Here is an 8,594-nt window from a genome sequence, read left to right on the forward strand (position 1 = left end):
CTATATTGCCTTGTCTGAATTGCTTCATGAATTTTGCAAATCAGCCAGTATGGTATTTTTAATAATGTATAGGTTATACATTTTTACGAATTTATTATTATATTATTTTTATGTACTTTCTATTGTGCCTGAGACACTGCTTCCACTGGAATCCGGGGGCACGGAAGAAGCACTACGTTTGTGTATTTTTCGAGTGTGCTGTCACAGGGTTCGTACGCTCCTTCAAATCTCCTCCAATACTCCTTCATTTAGGAAATTTTTTTGAAGGGCCCTTCTAACTCCTTCATTTTGGTTTTAACTCCTTGAAAACTCCTTCTTTTTTAGTTCAAGACTACATAATCTTCCTCTATGACAGTGACTTAAAATACTTCGATTGGCAACTGAACTTCGTCACAAGGGGGATTGTATAAGTGCAATTTCAATGTAGTAATTTAATTTCGTATCTTTTTTTTTTCATAAAGATGTAATTTACAAATTGATAGTAGAAGTCGTAAAAATTGTAGGTGAAACTATTTGACGACTAAAACATTTCATAAGTGAAGTAAAACATGCTTAAATGGTGCTCGGCTATTTTTTTTTTTTTTTTTCAAGTTTTCTGATTATTGTTTTTCTTCCACGACACTCTCAGCAGCAAAAGTCAGGTTTTCTAATTATTATTTAAATATTTTAAAATACATAAGTAGATGTGCTATATTCAGTGATTGTGTAAAAAAAAAAAAAACAATTGTTTAGTAAATTTCAGTTAAGATATTGTAAAAAGGGTCATCCACTATGGATGTCATGCCTTGAGGGGAAGACGGGTTCATGAAATTGGGACAAGAGAAATAGAGAGGGTGACAAAAATTGACATCACACAGTTATTGCAACAATATGTTTATAAAAAATATATGTGACAAGAGGAGGAGTTAGATGAAGTGTGACAAACAGAGAAGGGGGTCAAATATGTTGAAAAAAAGTGCGACATCATTTAATGTCAGCCCATTAGTACTCCTTCAAAATATCATTTTACTCCTTCAGAACTCCTCCAAAACTCCTTCATTTTACTTCTGAAATTGAGTATCAACCCTGTGTCAGTAGAATTCAAGGCGCATGCGTAAAGAAAACTGGCCCTTGTGGCCGAGCGATAAAAATTCTTACTTCGCGACCTGTCTGTGAGACTCACGTTGTGGGCGCGAACACCACTCGGGTATCCTGAGTGTTATTCCTCTCATAGTGCAATAAAAACATCTTGTTTGTATTTTAAAATAAATTAATAATTGGTGTATATTGGTTGTGAAAAAGCATGAATTTGATAAATATTGAATAAACGAATGATTGAAGCCAAAAGCTATATAAAAAAAAGGTTTTCTAATATGATTTTTTCAATACTGTTAAAACGAAAGTTCAAGTATTGTAACCTACTAATTAATATTTGTACTTTCAATTTAAAACGTATAGAAAAAAAATTCTTGATCATTTAATATGTCTGGATAATTTAAACTATCTAATAGTTAAGTTAAGGGTCACAGTACCTTTCAAGCATTTTTTAAAAATTTTAGTAAATTTTATGTTTCTTTGAAACCATAACATGAATACTTATTTCTTAATCAATAATTTATTTTTAAATTTTTAAAAATATTGCCTACATTTTTTGAAAATTCAAAAAAATTGAGGAAAATTTCAATTTTTTATAAATCCCTAAGGCTTTTTTTTTTTTTTTTTTGCACTGATTTAAAAAAAAGTTTTGCTAAACGATCACTATAATCATATCTAAAAATCTGTTCATTCATTTTGCTTATGAGTTTATTAGAAAATTTTCTGTGATTAATTTGCAAAAAAATCAGTTTTTTTTTTTCTAATTTGGTTTTTAAAGGTTTAACATGGTCTAAACATTTGATTTATTTATAAAATGCTTATCCAATGCACAGTTTTGTCAAATATGTTATCCCAATTGCAAAAAGTATTACTTTAAAACTGTATCTTTAATAGAAAAAAATCCTTAGGGATTCTAATGATATGAAAACACAAAAAAACCATCATCGAGAAAAAGCAATTTAAAGTTTTCTTTTGCATAAGCACACATAGCGAGCATGTGGCCTAAAACCACGCATAACTTTTTAAATATTTGAACTAAAGCAATGAAACATTTTCCCTGTGTTCAGAATAGTTTTTAGTTTTGAAATAAGCAATAAAATTTGTTTTGATCGTTTCATCATTTTTGAGGTACTGTAACCCCTTAAAGTATAAGTCTACTTAACATTACAAATAAGTATCCGTCCAAGAAAGTCAAATGAAAGCTTAATGTTTGCTAAAGTGTAACCTTTCAAGCAATTTCTCTGTAAGCATGCAGAAAATTCTGGTCTAAACTTACGCAGAAATGAGCATGGGCGCACATATGCAAAATTGTAAGGAGGGGGGGGGGGCTCAGATATTTTAACTATGGTTTAGCATGATATTTTCCCCATGAAAACCAATTTCAGGACAGATTAGAGTCATTAAAATTGACATTCTAAATTACTCAATCATTAATGGCTGGAGAATTAATATTTTTTTCATTTTTGCAAAGAAAAAAAGTACTAAAAACAAGAAAGTTCTAATTTCTAAGTGGGGGGCCCGAGCCCCCCCCCCTGCCCCCGTATATGGGCGCCCTTAGAAATGAGTGAGACTTTACGCCATAGTTACATTACCATGGTGCTACCTTCCAGAAGCGATGTGTAACTGTTCATCAGTTATATCAGTTAAGTTACTCCTCACCAGTGGAGGCAGCTATGCTTCCACCGGTTTTATAAAGTAAGGTCAGATGCACAATTTTTTTTTTTTTTTTTTTTGCAGTGTGGAAGTTCATCTTGTAGCAATTAATGGATGGGCTTTACACAATCGTAATTGCTCTCATTATTTGAAATCATTAAAATTCACTATTAAAGCAGAATACTTAAAAATCATTGAAATGTAGTCATTCTTGAGTACTTCCTGTTTGTATGTGTTTTCCCAAATCTTCAGAAAAAATATGCAAACTACTAGTCTACCAAACGTAACCTCTACTGACATAATTGAACAGAGAGAGATTAGAGGACACGCCGTTCGTTCTGCAGCCTAGTGCGCTACCAACTAGGTTAACTCGCGCAAAAACAATGAAGAAATGGTTTTCGGATGATCGTTCTTTTCCTGGTCCATAAACCAAATGCTAAATTTTACAGATTACATTCTCTTCCGAAATGTAGATGCATAAAATATGAGTTTTTTTTACATAAAGGAAGAAACAATATTAAGAGCAAATTAAAATTAATATGATGACATTTATGTATTAAATATAAATAAGGATATGTAAGTGAAATTTGACAGATTGTGCAAACAAAGACGTCTCTCTTAATTATATTAACAACAAAACTATTTTTCCTTTACGTTTGTGTAAGCAAGAACTTGGGTTATTGAGAATGGCAACGATGAGGGATTGGAATTACGATTTTTGAAGACGTTGGAAGTTTTTCGGAATTATCGGGTTTGAGAAAGTGATTTACGTTTGATGATTAATCATAAAACAGCTTCTGAACATGACCTAAGATCAAAAGCACTCTAGTGGGGATGCCACTTTGGAGGTATGATGCAATAAGCGCATTACCCCTTTTTGCAGAAGCAAGTTCCCCAGGAGGTATATTTCCATCACAGAAAAGAAAAGCTATTTGCTACTATTTTTAAAATGTCATTAAGAATTGATGGTGTAATAATCATTTACAAGAGTTGTTAGATAGTTCTAACTAATGGGAAAATTTTATACCAGGTATGTATCCAATGAAGGTGTAAGAATTGGAACATTTCTCCATTTATAAATGTTCATCCATCTGAAAATGCAGCAGGAAACTAAAAAATACAAAATTGTGTTTGGAAAATCAATAATTTTATGTAAGGACATGACACAAATATTTTATTTACTTTGAAAAATAAAAAATCATTTTTTAACAGAAAAGATATTAAAAGTAATACCTCTAGTGTGATACTTTAATGTCCAAAAGAAAAACATTTACTTGAATTGACTGGTTCTCAAAAATATTCATGGATGCAAGCCTTCATTGAGTTAGCACACTTTGTCCTTTGCCTAATATTTTAAATAAAAGAAATGAATAAAATTGTAGAAAAGTTATCAAAATTCAACATTTGACAAAAAAAAAGAAAAATTAATTTGAATTATGAAATTTTGAATCCAAATTATGTTTTTCGCAATCATGAGTTGCGACAGGACCCTACTCATTGGAGTTATTGTTTCTGGACACGGCTCCTGTCCCTCCAAGCCTGCCCCTTCTCCTGGGCCTGGGCGGTTACGTGTTTATAGTTTTGTGTATGTAGGCGCGCGTTCGTGCATGTGTCGGCTTGTGTGTGTGCGTAGCCCTGTGTGTATGCACGAAGGCGCGTGCGTATGTGTGTAAAAGCGTGTGTGAGTGTATGAGTGTGTGTGTAAGTAGGACATGAACACCACCGCCGAGCTGATTTTAGAGGACAGTGGTTAGGACCAGAGGAGCCGCCCCTGCAGAGGCTCCCGGTCCAAGCTGAAAAAGGAACCACAACGCCAAGGACGGTCAAATGAAAACAATTAGCAATCGTTATTGCTCAAAAAAAAAAAAAACACACAAATAAGCAATTGTTGAAAATGCAAGAATATTAATGAACAACAAATGAGTGATTTTCGGAAAAAATGTCCCGTTCGTAACGCTGGAGAATCAAAAATCAGGATACTACGTATAAAAAGCGAAAGAGATCCTTAAAGAGGCATAACAATTTTGTATCGGGATGAAAAAAAAAACTATGTTTTGTTACAAAAATTAGAATTGTTTACAAGACATTTAAAAACATATGAATTATTTTCCACATTACAGTCAAATCTCAATAACTCGAATATTCCTTTATCTCGAAGTTTTCATCAGATGCCAAACTTTTGAGACTGTTGTGAAAATTCCCCATAACTCAAAGTACCAACAACTCGAAAGTTTTAGCCCATGGGACTTCGAGTTATCGAGAGTTGACTGTATTTCCTAACAAAGAATTAGTCTACTTATCTTCTGTTTCAAACACAAGTGACATTTCAATGAAGCACAGTCATGAAAATGCTTCATTAATAGATCAAAATATAAATGGAATCTTTCTTGCACTCAGAGTTATATTTTTACTTTCATAACTTAAAATTATATCTATGAAAAAACAGGATTTTTAAAGAAATTTTTAAATTTGATTAACGAGACTACTGTACTGTACATTGGTTTGAAATGCACTTCTTAATTTCACTTCAACAGCTTTGTCAAAAATGTTTGTATTCTCGTTGGGCCCTCACACCGAACATAGTATAACAGTAAAGCAGACCTGTAGGTACTCAGAAAAGTAATTTTGCATTGAAGGTGCACTGCTTGGCATTCAATTTACGGTACGAGATTTGGCGAATCACATAATATGTATACAGTATAGAAAATATGTGTAATCATCCAATGATAAACATAGAATGATATAAATGTTCTTCATCTCTTCAGCAGGAAATTACTAAGATTTAAAAGATATAAATATGGCACAGCTCCAAAGACTAGTTTTAATCATTAAAATTTTGTACAGTATTTATATTACTTGACAAATATCACATGAATTTACAATTAATATACCTGAATCAATGGAATGCATGAGCTGCATATGAATGTTGAAAATTTATTTAACCTGAGAACTAATGTTCGGGGATGAAGGAAATAAGAATGAATTCAGGTAATTGCAGGACTAGTAGAATAAACCTTTGTATTCAACAAGAGAAAATAATTTATAGTTTTTTTGCACTTGGTGGTATAGTTTTTTTTTTTTTTTGTACTAATAGTGAGACAAGTTTACAACATCATTTTTTAATACTCAAAGCTAAAAAAAAAAAAAAACTGAAAAAAAAATGAATTATTTGTTCATAAAAATTCCATTATTTGATTTTTTTTTAACGGGAATAAATGAAAATTCAAGAAGTATTATACATATCATTCAACTTTACATGGGCAAAACTGATGTAAACATAACGACTATAAAGTGTAGATTAATGACGAAATAACTTACTATGCTTCAGCAGCTCGAGGCATAAAATTTGTATTCCTCCTTCTTACAAGATGGCTTGCACAAAAAGAAAGAAAAAGTTGACACAGCATCAGTTTTCAGTACTCTTTTTTAGTCCGATAAAATCTTTGTGGTCATACATGGCCGTCGTGACAACCTTGAATATCGTGATTTGACATTGACAACCGATTTATTTTTTTAGCTCTGTAGTTGAATGTGGAAGGATTTTGAGGGATATTTCCTGCTCCTTGCATTCTTCTTTATCATCATTATTCGTTCATCTACACGCACAACCGCTTGTTAGCATTTTTCTTTACGAAAAAACCTAATTTCGACAGCTAACGCTACGCTCCCAATACCTTTAACATTACCATGTGCGTTTGTTTTGCATAAGGAGCCGTATCCGCGGTGTTCTTCTTCTCGGCGTGAAAGTATCCCATTATCGGGTTTGAGAAAGAGATTTACGTTTGATGATTAAGTGATGCAACGTTTTTGATGTTTACGTTGTTATTGAATAAAAGCTCTTAAGTTTTACATTTGTTTTAATTGACCATTTTTTTATATGCTTTTCCAAAATATTTCATATTATTTGAAGCAATATTTCGGGAGACGATGGAATCTAGGATCTTTAACATTTGGTGTATGGAGCAGACTAAGGATCACCTTTAAAGGCAGTTGAAAAATGGAGTACTTAATTTGCTTTTATGTTTATAAACTTGACGTGACGCGTTTGTTTTGAAGGGCATAAATGTAATCTTCTTCACTCTATTTCACGCTGTTGCGTTATATACACTCACTGAATAATATCTGTTATGGCTTAAATATATGATCAGACTTTTATGCATTACAAAAGCTTATTTTTAACACAAAGGTATCACTTGTATTTGAATTCGTTTCTGAAACAAGTGCACTTAAGAGAAAAAAATAGTACTCCGAAGTGCTCATTTCAAAATACTTCATTTTTAAAAGTGTAAAACAATATGCTAATATGCTCTTGATTTCTTTCTTCATACTTTGACCGATCGTCCCTAGCCCCTTCGCGAATTGGCCGGCCAAAGCCCAAAAACAAGAACATTTCAGGCTTTGGCCGGTAAATTTTCGGCAATGTCGGCCAGTTCGCGAATTGGCTGGCCAATTTCGGGCTTTGGCCGTAACATATACAAAGCTCTCACCAAGAGGGGGGGGGGGAGGACTGGAGGAGCTAAACACTCACCCATTTTCCTCAAAATTTATTGATGTATAAAATGAAAAATTTTTCTTGCCTTAAAAATAAGAAAGCAAAGAATAAATGAGTTAAATAAGCAAAAAGGTTTTTTTTTTTTGGGGGGGGGGGTACACTTAAAGAGAAAGAAGAGAAAGTAAGTAATCTTTAGGAATGTCCAAAAATTTGTATTGTTAAGGTTACCCAAACACCGAAATGTACTTTTCAAACATTATTTTAGTCATAAAAATAGTATTCAGAACATAAAATACATCTCGTATGAAATACATCCGTCAAAAACACATCGGATGTCTTTTCATCCATAAGCTCTTTACTTTTTGCATTGAAAAAGGCGTTCCCTAAAACGCTGAAACACGTGTATGCAGTAATCTGCAAATTTGTGATTTTTGACGTTGTTCATGTTTACTTTAGACACCAGTTATTAGCTGTCATGTGATCAACCGGCTGGTAGATATCGGTTGAGGTCAGCGAACGTAGCCAGAAAAAGTTTGAGAGATCTTAACTGTAACCATGTGACATTGTTTACGCGGTCTCCTTTGAGGTCCAAAGTTTTTCGTGCTTATCACATGTGTTTATATTTTTTATATATTTCATTTTTTTTTTCGAATTATCTTTAACAAATCTGAGACGTCGCTCTGTTAAAATATTTTTTAAAGCAACTGCTTGCTGGCTCTTTGAAGTGTCCCACATTCTTTAAAAAGGTGCAACATCGATCACCACACCGAGCATTCAACTGAGTTGTTTTATCCGAACAGAGAAGCGATCTTGATTTCTTTAACTCAATAGGTATGCAACCTTATTTGTCGAATAAAAAATAGATTGAAAAAAAAACTGCTGTGATTAGTAAGCCGAATATTTTTTCGTAGTTTGGACTCATTGGTTCTTCATTGTACTTGGGACTCAACATTAGAACTGCTTTAAAGTTTTATTTATTCAATAATATTATGCACCGAATGTATTTGGTATGCTTTCTGTTCGGTAGTATTTTATGTATTTCCAGAATCTTTTGTTTTTGATTATGATGTAAGATTTTCACAAAAAACAAGTGACTAGTTTTCTTTTACGATTTTGATACCTCATTTTTACAGAATGATCCATCGTTTCTGCTCAATGCGTAGTCTTTTAGAGCAGTGATTCGTTACTAATAAATCAGTTTGCGAATTTCTTGTCCGTTGGACTTATTCGCAGTTTATAAATAAGACCTTCACTTTATAAATAAGATTATATAGAGGATGAAAAAAAAATTGAGGATGATAAGACAGGCCGGTGGGGGAGGTCCAGAGCCCCTTGTGTATGCCACTCTACATCAGTGGTGAGTCATTGGATGATT

General features: G+C 32.9%; 1 long non-coding RNA gene across 1 annotated transcript; it reads right to left on the reverse strand.

The window, feature by feature from the left end:
• Positions 1–3,677: 3,677 nt before the first annotated feature.
• On the reverse strand, positions 3,678–6,161 carry LOC129220145 (uncharacterized). Its single transcript, XR_008580452.1, has 3 exons — positions 6,046–6,161; positions 3,961–4,072; positions 3,678–3,837 (listed from the first exon to the last, which is right to left on the reverse strand). It is a non-coding gene; the product is annotated as an uncharacterized LOC129220145 (long non-coding RNA).
• Positions 6,162–8,594: the final 2,433 nt, after the last annotated feature.

Source organism: Uloborus diversus, chromosome 4 (genome assembly GCF_026930045.1).
Source record: "Uloborus diversus isolate 005 chromosome 4, Udiv.v.3.1, whole genome shotgun sequence".
In the NCBI taxonomy this organism is placed as follows: domain Eukaryota; kingdom Metazoa; phylum Arthropoda; class Arachnida; order Araneae; family Uloboridae; genus Uloborus; species Uloborus diversus.